The sequence below is a fragment of the Leuciscus leuciscus genome (assembly GCF_965113295.1).
Source record: "Leuciscus leuciscus genome assembly, chromosome: 4".
Taxonomy (NCBI): domain Eukaryota; kingdom Metazoa; phylum Chordata; class Actinopteri; order Cypriniformes; family Leuciscidae; genus Leuciscus; species Leuciscus leuciscus.
Window position 1 is genome coordinate 23,833,732 of NC_138728.1, and position 16,068 is coordinate 23,849,799.

Sequence of the window (16,068 nt, forward strand, 5' to 3'; positions counted from 1 at the left end):
AAGCAATAGTCAAATCCCCCCTCCCCTCACACACACAGAGACACAGAGAGAGGGAGAGAAAATTCTTCAGAAAATCCACATTCAAACCAAAATATCTCTCTTCCTGTTGGTCGGAGATCGTTAATGTAAATTAGAAAGTTGTCCGTCTTGATGAGAACAATACACATACCAAGTTTTGTTGCTGTTGATAAAACGAACACCCCCACTTATGACTAAAGGTGGCGCTACTGAGCCCCTCACCACGCCCGTTTCTGAAACTTTGCACATGTCTACGGGCTAATAAATGTGATGTGTCTGTCGAGTTTCATCCAATTTCAAGTATGTTAAGAGTCTCAAAAGCATCAAAAAAGAATATTAAAGTTTGAAGCGTTGCCATGGCAACAGTATTAAAGATATCAAAAATCCTTTCACAGGTCTACATCTGCCGTGTGTTTACATTATACACATAAACTTTGAAGCAAATCGGGTAAAAATAAGAGGGTGATTTCAAAGCATTTTGAAAGGGACACACTTCCTGCTGCCAGTTGGTGGCGCTATAACTTTGACTCACAATAGTCACATCCATGTGATCGGCCTCTTACAACGAACACACTGCTGAAGTTTAATCAAGATCAGTTAATTTATGCAGAAGTTATAACACACTTCCTGTTTCCATTATTCGCCATCAATTCGTGTCCTCGCCACGGCCAAACCGTTCGAGATATCAAAAATCTGTCCGCAATTTAGCATCCTCAATGTCTTGACTTCATGCTGACTGAGTTTGGAGGCGAATGGATGAATTCCCTAGGAGGAGTACATTAAATTCCACAGCATGCGTTTCCAAACAACCCATAATAGCCGACTTCCTGTTGGGCTGGCGTAAAAAGTAAAAGTACGAAAGTTGTTCGGCCCGATGAGATCTATATATGTACCGAGTTTCATATTACATGCAAGCGTGTCCGATTTATGGACCAAGTTTTTGGACCCCGTTCAAGGGGGCGCTGTTGAGCCCCCCTGCCACGCCCGGGTACCAGCTTCAGCCCGGCCCTGATGGCCGCGGGTTCTGACCTGTGTGCAAAGTTTCAAGAGTTTTCGAGCACGTTAAGGGTCTCAAAAGTGCCCGAAAGGTTGACAGAAAAATAAGAATAATAATAATAATAAAATATAGCTGCGAGCAGCGATTGCGGGCCCAAGCCGGTGGCACCGCCACCCTGGTGCCTTTAGTTACACTAAAGGCACCGGGGTGGCGGTGTCACCGGCTTGGGCCCTCCATCGCTGCTCGCAGCTATATTTATATATATATATATATATAATAAAGACGGGAAATTTTACTTGTCTTACCTTATTCAGATTTTATGATACACTCAAAATATTCCACAACAAATCCTTTAAATTTAATGTAAAAATAAAAACGAAAGTAAGCCGTGTTGGTCTCACGTAACCCTCTCATTAGAATCAAAATGTTTCAATATTAGCGATGTATTTGGATGCTAAACTATTCTTTATTATAGGCTTTGTACTTCACTCGTGTTCCAATATCGACGGAAAAAATCATCCTCTTCACACGCGCAAAAATGTGCTTGGAAAAATCACAGTGGAGCAGTGCTTACTGTGAATGTACGAACTGTACTACTGCATATATTTAAACAGAGCAGTGTGTATATGTTAGGTTTACTATTTTATTATATTTTATTAAGGCTATAATGAACAGGCTGCGATGTCAAGTTTGCAATGCTGGAATGTGTGTGTGATTTAACAGTAGACACATAAAAACATAATTGGCACATAATTTTGTTCATACAGGACATTCAAACTGCAAAGTGTTTACTTATATTTATATACACTCGCAATAAAACACAACATTGTGCTTTTGTAAAATAAATTCAAGCAATCCACCCCCCGAAATGGCGTTCATTTTAAAATTAAACTAAAAGCTCTTGGCTAAACAGGCATTCATAACTGTGAGCGCCCACGGCGAGGAACGAGCAGAACAGAGCGAACGTTTTTTAGTTAATTCCTACTTCCATAGGAATTCATTGAAAATGCTCGCTCTACTCAGCACCATTATTAAAGTCTGTGCAGACATCTGTATTTTACTTTAAGTTAGCGATTTAAAAGCCCCCAGCGGTGTCACACGTCGATTAACCGACATCCCTAATATATTTATATATATACAATAGGCCTACCTGAAAGAGAATTTGGCTTGCCCGACCAGAGTAGCCTGATTTGAACGTCAATGACAAAAAATAACTTGGGAATCACTAAAACGAGAGATTATTCTAATTTTATTACATTCATTTTAAGTTGCAATCAACAGTTGATAATAAATGTATTACTGATCAATGGTAACAAGGTTGCGCTGCTGAGGCTCGTGCAGCTTCTCCAGGAGGAACGTAAACAAATGAGCGCAGCACACAAAAAAGAAACCCAGTTAACAACATACTGACTATAAAAATTACAAATATGGAGTTTTTATATATTTTATAACCTATGATAGAGTTAAGCAACCTCACTTGACGAGTAGGCTACTGTTTTCTGAATACAATCACGATTGAAACTGTGACATTGATTTCATACAACAGGTTAATAAACAGTTATAATTAAGTCACTTACATTTTAGATGCAATATTGACTGTTTTTGTTCTGTTTCAGTAGCGAAAATAGTTAAACAAAGATCACAGCAGAACCGTCGCGCATCTCACGGCAACTTGTTTTCTCATTACTGAATGATTCAGCATTTAGAACGAATCGGTTGACTCAAAGATTCAATGATCAATCCATAAACATCTGTCTCAATCATGAATGACTCAGTCATTCGAACGAATCGTTTGAACGAATGAATCAATGACTCGCTCATTAAGACGGTCGCCTGGCGACACCTAATGGCGGTTTAGTGTTATGTTTAAAAGTATCATTCTTTCCAACGTGCACCATTATCAATGTCCGTGCGGACGTCCGTTTTTTACTTTCACTTTTATATTAGCGATTTAAAAGCACCCGCTCGTGTCACACGTCGATTAACCGTTGGGAAAATATCCTCACAGTCATATACCTAATACATTTATATTTAAATACAATATAGGCCTACCTAGTAAAAAGTTTTATATACTATATTTATATCCTTTTGGACACAAGAGGGCAGTATAGCCCTATATTTGCTTTTTTTGTTGAACCAAATAGCACTAAATAGCCTGTTTTTAACTTTTTTTATACTTGAATTGCAAAAACAGAATAAAATGGGTTTAGTTCTAATATTTGTATACTTTTATATAAAAATAAACGGTGTATAATTACATTTGTAGAAGATATGAGATGTTTTCTGATTCCTTTTTGGACATTACTTTAATCCCTCGCCATAGCAAAACCGTTTGAGATATGTATTATCCGTTCACAATTTAGCATATTTAATGTATTTTCATCATGTTGAAAAAGTTTGGTGGGAATAAAATAAATAGTTTAAGAGGAGTGGCTAAAAATTCAGAGGCTGATTTTGCATAGAAATCCACATTCAGACCAAAATATCTGACTTCCTGATGGCCGGAGCTAATGAATGTAAATTAGAAAGTTGTCCGGCTTGATGAGTACAATATACAAACTATTTTTTTTTTACTGTAGTTAAAACTAACCCGCCCACTTTTGTCAAAAGCATGTTGAAAGTGACACTTCCTGCTGCCAGTTGGTGGCGCTATAACTTTGACTCACAATAGTCACATCCATGTGATCGGCCTCTTACAACGAACACACTGCTGAAGTTTAATCAAGATCAGTTAATGTATGCAGAAGTTATAACACACTTCCTGTTTGCATTATTCGCCATAAATTCGTTTCATCGCCACGGCCAAACCGTTCGAGATATCAAAAATCCGTCCGCAATTTAGCATCCTCAATGTCTTGACTTCATGCTGACCGAGTTTTGTGGTGATCGGGTGAATTCCCTAGGAGGAGTAGATCAAATTCCACAGCATGCGTTTCCAAACAACCCATAATAGCCGACTTCCTGTTGGGCTGACGTAAAACTTAGAGCACGAAAGTTGTTCGGCCCGATGAGATCTATATGTGTACCGAGTTTCATATTATTACATGCAAGCGTGTCTGATTTATGGACAAGTGTTCGGATCCCGTTCCAGGGGGCGCTGTCGAGCCCCCCTGCCACGCCCGGGTACCAGCTTCAGCCCGGCCCTGATGGCCGCGGGTTCTGACCCGTGTGCAAAGTTTCAAGAGTTTTCGAGCATGTTAAGGGCCCCAAAAGTGCCCGAAAGGTTGACAAAATAATAATAATAATAAATATATATATATATATATATATATATATATATATATATATATATATATATATATATATATATATATATATATATATATATATATATAAATAAATATAGCTGCGAGCAGCGATTACGGGCCCAAGCCGGTGGCACCGCAACCCCGGTGCCTTTAGTTACCTAAAGGCACCGGGGTGGCGGTACCGCCGGCTTTGGCCCTCCATCGCTGCTCGCAGCTATATTTATATATTTATATATATATATATATATATATATATATATATATATATATATATATATATTTATATTTATATATTTATTATACAAACATATATATGTGTATATATATATATATATATATATATATATATATATATATATATTATACAAACATATATATATATATATATATATATATATATATATTAGTGTTGTCAAAAGACCCGGTACTTCGGTACCAAGTCGGTACTCATTTTTTTTTAAACGTCACGGTACCAGGTTTTCTCAAACCCGGTACTTGATGCGCGTGCATGCCCGAAGCGCGTGCAGTTGCGTCCTCTTCATAAAAGCGCTGATGGCGATCGGCGGTGCTGCTGCTGATGTGGTGCTGATGTTTTTGCGCGTGCAGATACGTTATTTCAAATGGCGCGCGGCAAGCGCGCTCATAATAGAAGCGGCGCGCTCGCTTTTCCATGTGCGTTCACGGATGCATAGCAACGACAGACGCCACGGGAGTACAAACGCTTGTGCGAACTGCGCTCTCCATGACGACGAGGAAGTGTGACATAGGCCTATTAATTGATTTCTAGCCCTTGCATTAGCTTTACTACTAGATATATTTATGGAGATGAGAAATAAAAAGCCGTCATTAATATCAGTCCGTCAGAAAAGCAGTTCTAGTCTTATTCTTGGCTGGATAACTCTTAGCAGGTTTAAAAAGCCCTTTTAAAGTTAAATATGAATACAGTTTTGGATTAAATAAAAGTATAGTCAAGTCAAATAAAACATATTTTATCTCCTGTATAGTTTGGTAATGCTACAATAAGATACCATTCATTAACATCACTTAATGCGTTATCTAACATAACACATTGAGTGAACAATATATTTTTACAACATTAATTAATGTTTGTGAATGTTATTTAATACAAAACACTTGATTGGTCATGTTTGTTCACTTCATTCATTGTGCATTAAATAATGTTAACAGAAATAATGTTAACTTTTGATTTTAAAAATGTATTTTTAAATTAACCCCTAAAGGAGAATAATTGCGACAGTATATAACTATTGTTTTTTTTTTGTTAGGTCATTTGATCTAATGTTATCTAACAAATGGAATCTTATTGTAAAGTGTTTTTAATACTACAGTTTCCATCTTTGTGATGTACACTTTAATATAATTATGTAAATTTAATCTAAATTAAGCTTTGGTACCGAAATTGGTACCGAGAACCGTGGATTTTCACTGGTATCGGTACCGAATACTGAAATTTTGGTACCGTGACAACACTAATATATATATATATATATATATATATATATATATATTATACAAACATATACATATATATATATATATATATATATATATATATTATACAAACATACATATATATATATATATATATATGTATTTATATATGTGTATATATATATATATATATATATATACACCGTTCAAAAGTTTGGGGTCAGGAAGATTTTTAATGTTTTTAGGAGAAGTCTCTTCTGCTCACCAAGGCTGCATTTATTTGATTAAAAATACAAACAAAAACAGTAATATTGTGAAATATTATTCCAATTTACAACAGCTGTTTTCTATTTTAAAATATTTTACACTGTAATTAATTTATGTGATCAAAGCTGAGTTTTCAGCATCATTACTCCCGTCTTCAGTGTCACATGATCCTTCAGAAACCATTCTAATATGATGATTGATGGTCAATAAATATTAATTATTATTTTCAATGTTGAAAACAGTTGTGTACAGATTTTTTTTCAAAATGCGTTGATGAATGTAAAGTTCAAAAGAACAGCATTTATTTCAAATATAATTTTTTTAACATTATAAATGTCTGTACTGTAACTTTTAATCAGCTTAACTCATTCTCGATGAATAAAAGTATTGATTTATTTTATTTATTTTCCCCAAAAATAAAATTAAAATGATTACTGACCCCAAACTTCTGAACGGTAGTGTTTAATGTTACAAAAGCTTTAGATTTCAGATAAATGCTGTTCTTTTGAACTTTCTATTCATCAAAGACTGTACACAACTGTTTTCGACATTTAAAATAATAATGAATGTTTCTTGAGCATCAATCATCATATTAGAATAATTTCTGAAGGATCATGTGACAGTGACGACTGGAGTAATGATGCTGAAAACTCAGCTTTGATCACAGGAATAAATAACAGTTTAAAATATATTAAAATAGAAAGCAGCTGTTTTAAATTGGAATAATATTTTACAATATTACTGTTTTTGTTTGTATTTTTAATCAAATAAATGCAGCCTTGGTGAGCAGAAGAAACTTCGCTTAAAAATCTTACTGACGCCAAATTTTTGAACAGTAGTGTATATATATTATATAAAAATGTAAGGGATAAGACACAGATAATTTTACTTGCCTGACCTGATTAGAACAATGAAAAAAATTTAAATGAAAAAATAACTTGGGAATCAATAAAACGGGGGCGCGATTGAGCAGTGGACACATAAAAACATACTCTGCAGTTTGAATGATGTTCTGAACAAAATGACAAAGTGTTAACTTATAGTTTTGTACAGTAGCAATAAAACACAACATTGTGCTTTTTTAAAATACATTCAAGCAATCCGCCCCGAAAATGAAACTAAAATGCTCACGGCTGCACAGGCATTCATAATGGTGCGCGTCCTCAGCGAGGAACGAGCAGAACAGAGTCAACGTTTTTTAGGTCATTCCTCCTTCCATAGGAATTTATTGAAAACGCTCGCTCTGCTCCGCACCATTATCAATGTCCGTGCGGACGAACATATTTTACTTTGTTTTTAAGTTAGCGATTAAAAAGCCCCCAGCGGTGTCACACGTCAGTTAACCAGTGGTAAAATATTCTCACCGTCACATACCTAGTATATTTTTATATAGATATAATAGGCCTACCTGATTTTGAACACAAGAGGGCAGTATAGCACTATGTTTGACTTTATTTATTTATTGTTTAGACTAAACAACCATTCTGGCAGTTTTTAAACTTAAACATTCTTAAATTGAAAAAAAAGAATAAAATGAGTTAAGTTCTGATATTTGTATACTTTTATATAGTAATAAATGGTGTATAATTACATTTTTAGAATATATGAGCCTTTGAGTGTTTCCTTTTTAGACAATACTTTAATCCCTCGCCATAGCAAAACCGTTTGAGATATTTATTATCCGTTCACAATTTAGCATCATTAATATATTTTTATCATGTTGAAAAAGTTTGGTGGGAATAAGATAAACCACTTAGATAAAGGTGGCTAAAAATTCAGAGGCTGATTTAGCAAAAAAATCCACATTCAGACCAAAATATCTGACTTCCTGATGGTCAGAGCTAATGACTTTAAATTAGAAAGTTGTCCGGCTCGATGAGACCAATATACGTACTGATTTTTGTAATTGTGGGTAAAACTAACCCCCCCACTTTTGTCAAAAACATTTTGAAAGTGACACACTTCCTGCTGCCAGTTGGTGGCGCTATAACTTTGACTCACAATAGTTACATCCATCTGATCGGCCTCTTACCACGAACACACTGCTGAAGTTTCATCAAGATCAGTTAATGCATGCAGAAGTTATTCCACTTCGTGTTTCTCTTTTCTCGCCATAAATTCGATTCCTCGCCACAGCCAAACCGTTCGAGATATCAAAAATCCGTCCGCAATTTAGCATCCTCAAAGTCTTGACTACATGCACACCGAGTTTGGAGGGGACACGGTGAATTTTCTAGGAGGAGTATTTCACATTCCACAGCAAGCGTTTTCCAAACAACCCATAATAGCCGACTTCCTGTTGGGCTGGCGTAAAACTTGACCAGGGGAAAGTTGTTCGGCACAATGAGATCTATATGTGTACCGAGTTTCATATTAATTCATGCAAGCGTGTTTGATATATGGACCAAGTTTTAGAACCCCGTTCAAGGGGGCGCTGTTGAGCCCCCCAGCCACGCCCGGGTACCAGCTTCAGCCCGTCCCTGATGGCAGGGGGTTCTGACTTGTGTGCAAAGTTTCAAGAGTTTTTGAGCACGTTAAGGACCCCAAAAGCCCCTGAAACCTTGATTAACAATATAAAAGCAATAGTCAAATCCCCCCTCCCCTCACACACACAGAGACACAGAGAGAGGGAGAGAAAATTCTTCAGAAAATCCACATTCAAATCAAAATATCTCTCTTCCTGTTGGTCGGAGATCGTTAATGTCAATTAGAAAGTTGTCCGTCTTGATGAGAACAATACACATACCAAGTTTTGTTGTTGTTGATAAAACTAACCCCCCCACTTATGACTAAAGGTGGCGCTACTGAGCCCCTCACCACGCCCGTTTCTGAAACTTTGCACATGTCTACGGGCTAATAAATGTGATGTGTCTGTCGAGTTTCATCCAATTTCAAGTATGTTAAGAGTCTCAAAAGCATCAAAAAAAAATATTAAAGTTTGAAGCGTTGCCATGGCAACAGTATTAAAGATATCAAAAATCCTTTCACAGGTCTACATCTGCCGTGTGTTTACATTATACACATAAACTTTGAAGCAAATCGGGTAAAAATAAGAGGGTGATTTCAAAGCATTTTGAAAGGGACACACTTCCTGCTGCCAGTTGGTGGCGCTATAACTTTGACTCACAATAGTCACATCCATGTGATCGGCCTCTTACAACGAACACACTGCTGAAGTTTAATCAAGATCAGTTAATGTATGCAGAAGTTACAACACACTTCCTGTTTCCATTATTCGCCATCAATTCGTGTCCTCGCCACGGCCAAACCGTTCGAGATATCAAAAATCTGTCCGCAATTTAGCATCCTCAATGTCTTGACTTCATGCTGACTGAGTTTGGAGGCGAATGGATGAATTCCCTAGGAGGAGTACATTAAATTCCACAGCATGCGTTTCCAAACAACCCATAATAGCCGACTTCCTGTTGGGCTGGCGTAAAAAGTAAAAGTACGAAAGTTGTTCGGCCCGATGAGATCTATATGTGTACCGAGTTTCATATTATTACATGCAAGCGTGTCTGATTTATGGACCAAGTTTTCGGACCCCGTTCAAGGGGGCGCTGTCGAGCCCCCCTGCCACGCCCGGGTACCAGCTTCAGCCCGGCCCTGATGGCCGCGGGTTCTGACCCGTGTGCAAAGTTTCAAGAGTTTTCGAGCACGTTAAGGGTCTCAAAAGTGCCCGAAAGGTTGACAGAAAAATAAGAATAAGAATAATAAAATATAGCTGCGAGCAGCGATTGCGGGCCCAAGCCGGTGGCACCGCCACCCTGGTGCCTTTAGTTACACTAAAGGCACCGGGGTGGCGGTGTCACCGGCTTGGGCCCTCCATCGCTGCTCGCAGCTATATTTATATATATATATATATATAATAAAGACGGGAAATTTTACTTGTCTTACCTTATTCTGATTTTATGATACACTCAAAATATTCCACAACAAATCCTTTAAATTTAATGTAAAAATAAAAACGAAAGTAAGCCGTGTTGGTCTCACGTAACCCTCTCATTAGAATCAAAATGTTTCAATATTTGCGATGTATTTGGATGCTAAACTATTTTTTATTATAGGCTTTGTACTTCACTCGTGTTCCAATATCGATGGAAAAAATCATCCTCTTCACACGCGCAAAAATGTGCTTGGACACATAACAGTGGAGCTCTGCTTACTGTGAATGGTACAAATTGTACTACTGACTATTTAAACAGAGCAGTGTAATTCGTATATGTTATGTTGACTATTTTTATTATTATATTGTATTAGGGCTATAATGAACAGGCTGCGATGTCAAGATTGCAATTCTGGAATGTGTGTGTGTGTGTGTGTGTGTGTGTGTGTGTGACGCGGTTGCGGTTGAACAGTGGACACATAAAAAAATGCTCGCTCTACTCTGCACCATTATCAATGTCTGTGCGGACATCTGTATTTTATTTTCGCTTTTAAGTTAGCGATTTAAAAGCCCTCAGCGGTGTCACACGTCGATTAACCGGTGGGAAAATGTTATCACAGTCACATCCCTAATATATAAATACAATAGGCCTACCTGTAAGAGAATTTTACTTGCCCGACCAGAGTATAGCCTGATTAGAACGTCAATAACAAAACAAATTACTTGGGAATCACTAAAATGAGAGATTATTCTAATTTCATTACATTCATTTTAAGTTGCAATCAGCAGTTAATAATAAATGTCTTACTGATCAATGGTAACAAGGTTGCCCTGCTGAGGCTCATGCAGCTTCTCCAGGAGAATTGTAAACAAATGAGCGCAGCACACAAAAAAGCAACCCAGTTAACAACATACTGACTATAAAAATGACAAATATGGAGTTTTATTATATTTTATAACATATAAGCAACCTCACTTGACGAGTAGGCTACTATTTCCTGAATACAATCACGATTGAAACTGTGACATTGATTTCATACAACAGGTTAATAAACAGTTACAATTAAGTCACTTACATTTTAGATGCAATATTGACTGTTTTTGTTCTGTTTCAGCAGCAAAAATAGTTAAACAAAGATCACAGCAGAACCATCGCGCATCTCACAGCAACTTGTTTTCTCATTACTGAATGATTCAGCATTTTGAAACGAATCGGTTGACTCAAAGATTCAATGGTCAATCCATAAACATCTGTCTCAATCATGAATGACTCAGTCATTCGAACGAATCGTTTGAACGAATGAATCAATGACTCGCTCATTAAGATGGTCGCCTGGCGACACCTAATGGCGGTTTAGTGTTTAAAAGTATCATTCTTTCCAACGTGCACCATTATCAATGTCAGTGCGGACGTCCGTTTTTTACTTTCACTTTTATATTAGCGATTTAAAAGCACCCGCTCGTGTCACACGTCGATTAACCGATGGGAAAATATCCTCACAGTCATATACCTAATACATTTATATTTAAATACAATAGGCCTACCTAGTAAAACGTTTTATATACTATTTTGATTTCCTTTTGGACACAAGAGGGCAGTATAGCCCTATGTTTGCTTTTTTGTTGAACCAAATAGCACTAAATAGCCTGTTTTTAACTTTTTCATACTCCTTGAATAGCAAAAACAGAATAAAATGGGTTTAGTTCTAATATTTGTATAATTTTATATAAAAATAAATGGTGTATAATTACATTTTTAGAAGTTATGAGATGTTTCCTGCTTCCTTTTTGACATTAATTTAATCCCTCGCCATAGCAAAACCGTTTGAGATATTCAATATCCGTTTACAATTTAGCATCATTAATATATTTGTATCATGTTGAAAAAGTTTGGTGGGAATAAAATAAATAGTTTAAGAGGAGTGGCTAAAAATTCAGAGGCTGATTTTGCAAAAAAAATCCACATTCAGACCAAAATATCTGACTTCCTGATGGCCGGAGCTAATGAATGTAAATTAGAAAGTTGTCCGGCTTGATGAGTACAATATACAAACAAATTTTTTTTTACTGTAGTTAAAACTAACCCGCCCACTTTTGTCAAAAGCATGTTGAAAGTGACACACTTCCTGCTGCCAGTTGGTGGCGCTATAACTTTGACTCACAATAGTTACATCCATCTGATCGGCCTCTTACCACGAACACACTGCTGAAGTTTCATCAAGATCAGTTAATGTATGCAGAAGTTATTCCACTTCGTGTTTCTCTTTTCTCGCCATAAATTCGTTTCCTCGCCACGGCCAAACCGTTCGAGATATCAAAAATCCGTCCGCAATTTAGAATCCTCAATGTCTTGACTTCATGCACACCGAGTTTGGTGGGGATTGGATGAATTCTCTAGGAGGAGTACTTCGCATTCCACAGCAAGCGTTTTCCAAACAACCCATAATAGCCGACTTCCTGTTGGGCTGGCGTAAAACTTAGAGCACGAAAGTTGTTCGGCCCGATGATATCTATATGTGTACTGAGTTTCAAATTAATTCATGCAAGCGTGTTTGATCTATGGACCAAGTTTTGGGACCCCGTTCAAGGGGGCGCTGTTGAGCCCCCCTGCCACGCCCGGGTACCAGCTTCAACCCGTCCCTGATGGCAGGGGGTTCCGACTTGTATGTAAAGTTTCAAGAGTTTTTGAGCACGTTAAGGACCCCAAAAGCCCCTGAAACCTTGAAAAACAAATGAAAAAGTAAATCTCACTGAACAGACAAATCACCCCCACCCCTCACACACACAGAGACAGAGAGAGAGAGAGAAAATTCTCCAAAAAATCACATTCAAACAAAAATATCTGACTTCCTGTTGCTTTTAGCTAATGAGTGTAAATTAGAAAGTTGTCCGGCTCGATGAGAACAATATACGTAGCGAGTTTTGTGACTCTTTGTAAAACTAAGCCCCCATTTTTTACTAAAGGTGGCGCTACTGAGCCATTCCACCACGCCCGTTTCTGAAACTTTGCACATGTCTACTGGATAATAAATGTGATGTGTCTGTTGAGTTTCATGCATTTTCAAGTATGTGAAGAGTCTCAAAAGCATCCGAAAAGAATATTAAAGTTTGATGCGTTGCCACGGCAACATTATTAAAGATATCAATAATCCTTTCACAGGTCTACATCTGCCGTGTGTTTACATTATACACATAAAGTTTGAAGCAAATCGGGTAAAAATAAGAGGGTGATTTCAAAGCATTTTGAAAGGGACATACTTCCTGCTGCCAGTTGGTGGCGCTATAACTTTGACTCACAATAGTCACATCCATGTGATCGGCCTCTTACAACGAACACACTGCTGAAGTTTAATCAAGATCAGTTAATGTATGCAGAAGTTATAACACACTTCCTGTTTCCATTATTCGCCATAAATTCGTTTCCTCGCCACGGCCAAACCGTTCGAGATATCAAAAATCCGTCCGCAATTTAGCATCCTCAATGTCTTGACTTCATGCTGACCGAGTTTGGAGCCGATTGGATGAATTCCCTAGGAGGAGTACATTAAATTCCACAGCATGCGTTTCCAAACAACCCATAATAGCCGACTTCCTGTTGGGCTGGCGTAAAACTTAGAGCACGAAAGTTGTTCGGCCCGATGAGATCTATATCTGTTCCGAGTTTCATATTATTACATGCAAGTGTGTTTGATTTATGGACAAGTGTTCGGATTCCGTTCCAGGGGGCGCTGTTGAGCCCCCCTGCCACGCCCGGGTACCAGCTTCAGCCCGGCCCTGATGGCCGCAGGTTCTGACCTGTGTGCAAAGTTTCATGAGTTTTTGAGCACGTTAAAGGCCCCAAAAGCCCCCGAACCCTTGAACAACAACAATAATAATAATAATAATAATAATAATCCTAACGAAAACAATAGGGCCTTCGCCCCTTCAGGGCTTGGGCCCTAATAATCCTACCGAAAACAATAGGGCCTTCGCCCTTTCAGGGCTTGGGCCCTAAATATAGCTGCGAGCAGCGATTGCGGGCCCAAGCCGGCACCGGGGTGGCGGTGCCGCCGGCTTTGGCCCTCCATCGCTGCTCGCAGCTATATATATATATATATATACACACACACACACACATACACATATATATATATATATATATATATATATATATATATATATATATATATATATATATATATATATATATATATATATATATATATAATATCTATCTATCTATATCTATATCTCTCTATATATATATATATATACACACACACACACACACACACAAAAAACGAAAGTAAGTGTTGGGCTCACGTAACCCTATCATTAGAATCAAAACGTTTCAACAGTTGTGATGTATTTGGATGCTAAACTATTCTTTATTATAGGCTTTGTACTTCACTCGTGTTCCAATATCGATGGAAAAAATCATCCTCTTCACACGCGCAAAAATGTGCTTGGAAACATCACAGTGGAGCTCTGCTTACTGTGAATGGTACAAATTGTACTACTTACTATTTAAACAGAGCAGTGTAATTCGTATATGTTATGTTGACTATTTTTATTATTATATTGTATTAGGGCTATACTGAACAGGCTGCGATGACAAGATTGCAATTCTGGAATGTGTGTGTGTGTGTGTGACGCGGTTGCAGTTGAACAGTGGACACATAAAAACATAAATAAAATGTATTAGTTTATTCCTACTTCCATAGGTGGGAAAATGTTATCACAGTCACATCCCTAATATATTTATATATAAATACAATAGGCCTACCTGAAAGAGAATTTTACTTGCCCGACCAGAGTAAAGCCTGATTAGAACGTCAAGAACAAAAAAAAATAACTTGGGAATCACTAAAACGAGAGATTATTCTAATTTCATTACATTCATTTTAAGTTCCAATCAGCAGTTAATAATAAATGTATTACTGATCAATGGTAACAAGGTTGCCCTGCTGAGGCTCATGCAGCTTCTCCAGGAGAAATGTAAACAAATGTGCGCAGCACACAAAAAAGCAACCCAGTTAACAACATACTGACTATAAAAATTACAAATATGGAGTTTTTATATATTTTATAACAGAGTTAAGCAACCTCACTTGACGAGTAGGCTACTATTTCCTGAATATAATCACGATTGAAACTGTGACATTGATTTCATACAACAGGTTAATAAACAGTTACAATTAAGTCACTTACATTTTAGATGCAATATTGACTGTTTTTGTTCTGTTTCAGCAGCATAAATAGTTAAACAAAGATCACAGCCGAACCATCGCGCATCTCACAGCAACTTGTTTTCTCATTACTGAATGATTCAGCATTTTGAAACGAATCGGTTGACTCAAAGATTCAATGGTCAATCCATAAACATCTGTCTCAATCATGAATGACTCAGTCATTCGAATGAATCGTTTGAACGAATGAATCAATGACTCGCTCATTAAGATGGTCGCCTGGCGACACCTAATGGCGGTTTAGTGTTATGTTTAAAAGTATCATTCTTTCCAACGTGCACCATTATCAATGTCAGTGCGGACGTCCGTTTTTTACTTTCACTTTTATATTAGCGATTTAAAAGCACCCGCTCGTGTCACACGTCGATTAACCGATGGGAAAATATCCTCACAGTCATATACCTAATACATTTATATTTAAATACAATAGGCCTACCTAGTAAAACGTTTTATATACTATTTTGATATCCTTTTGGACACAAGAGGGCAGTATAGCCCTATGTTTGCTTTTTTGTTGAACCAAATAGCACTAAATAGCCTGTTTTTAACTTTTTTTATACTTCTTGAATTGCAAAACAGAATAACAGAATAAAATGGGTTTAGTTCTAATATTTGTATAATTTGATATAAAAATAAACGGTGTATAATTACATTTGTAGAAGATATGAGATGTTTTCTGATTCCTTTTTTGACATTACTTTAATCCCTCGCCATATCAAAACCGTTTGAGATATTCAATATCCGTTCATAATTTAGAATCTTTAAGGTATTTTCATCATGTTGAAAAAGTTTGGTGGGAATAAAATAAATAGTTTAAGAGGAGTGGCTAAAAATTCAGAGGATGATTTTGCAAAAAAATCCACATTCAGACCAAAATATCTGACTTCCTGATGGCCGGAGCTAATGAATGTAAATTAGAAAGTTGTCCGGCTTGATGAGTACAATATACAAACAATTTTTTTTTTACTGTAG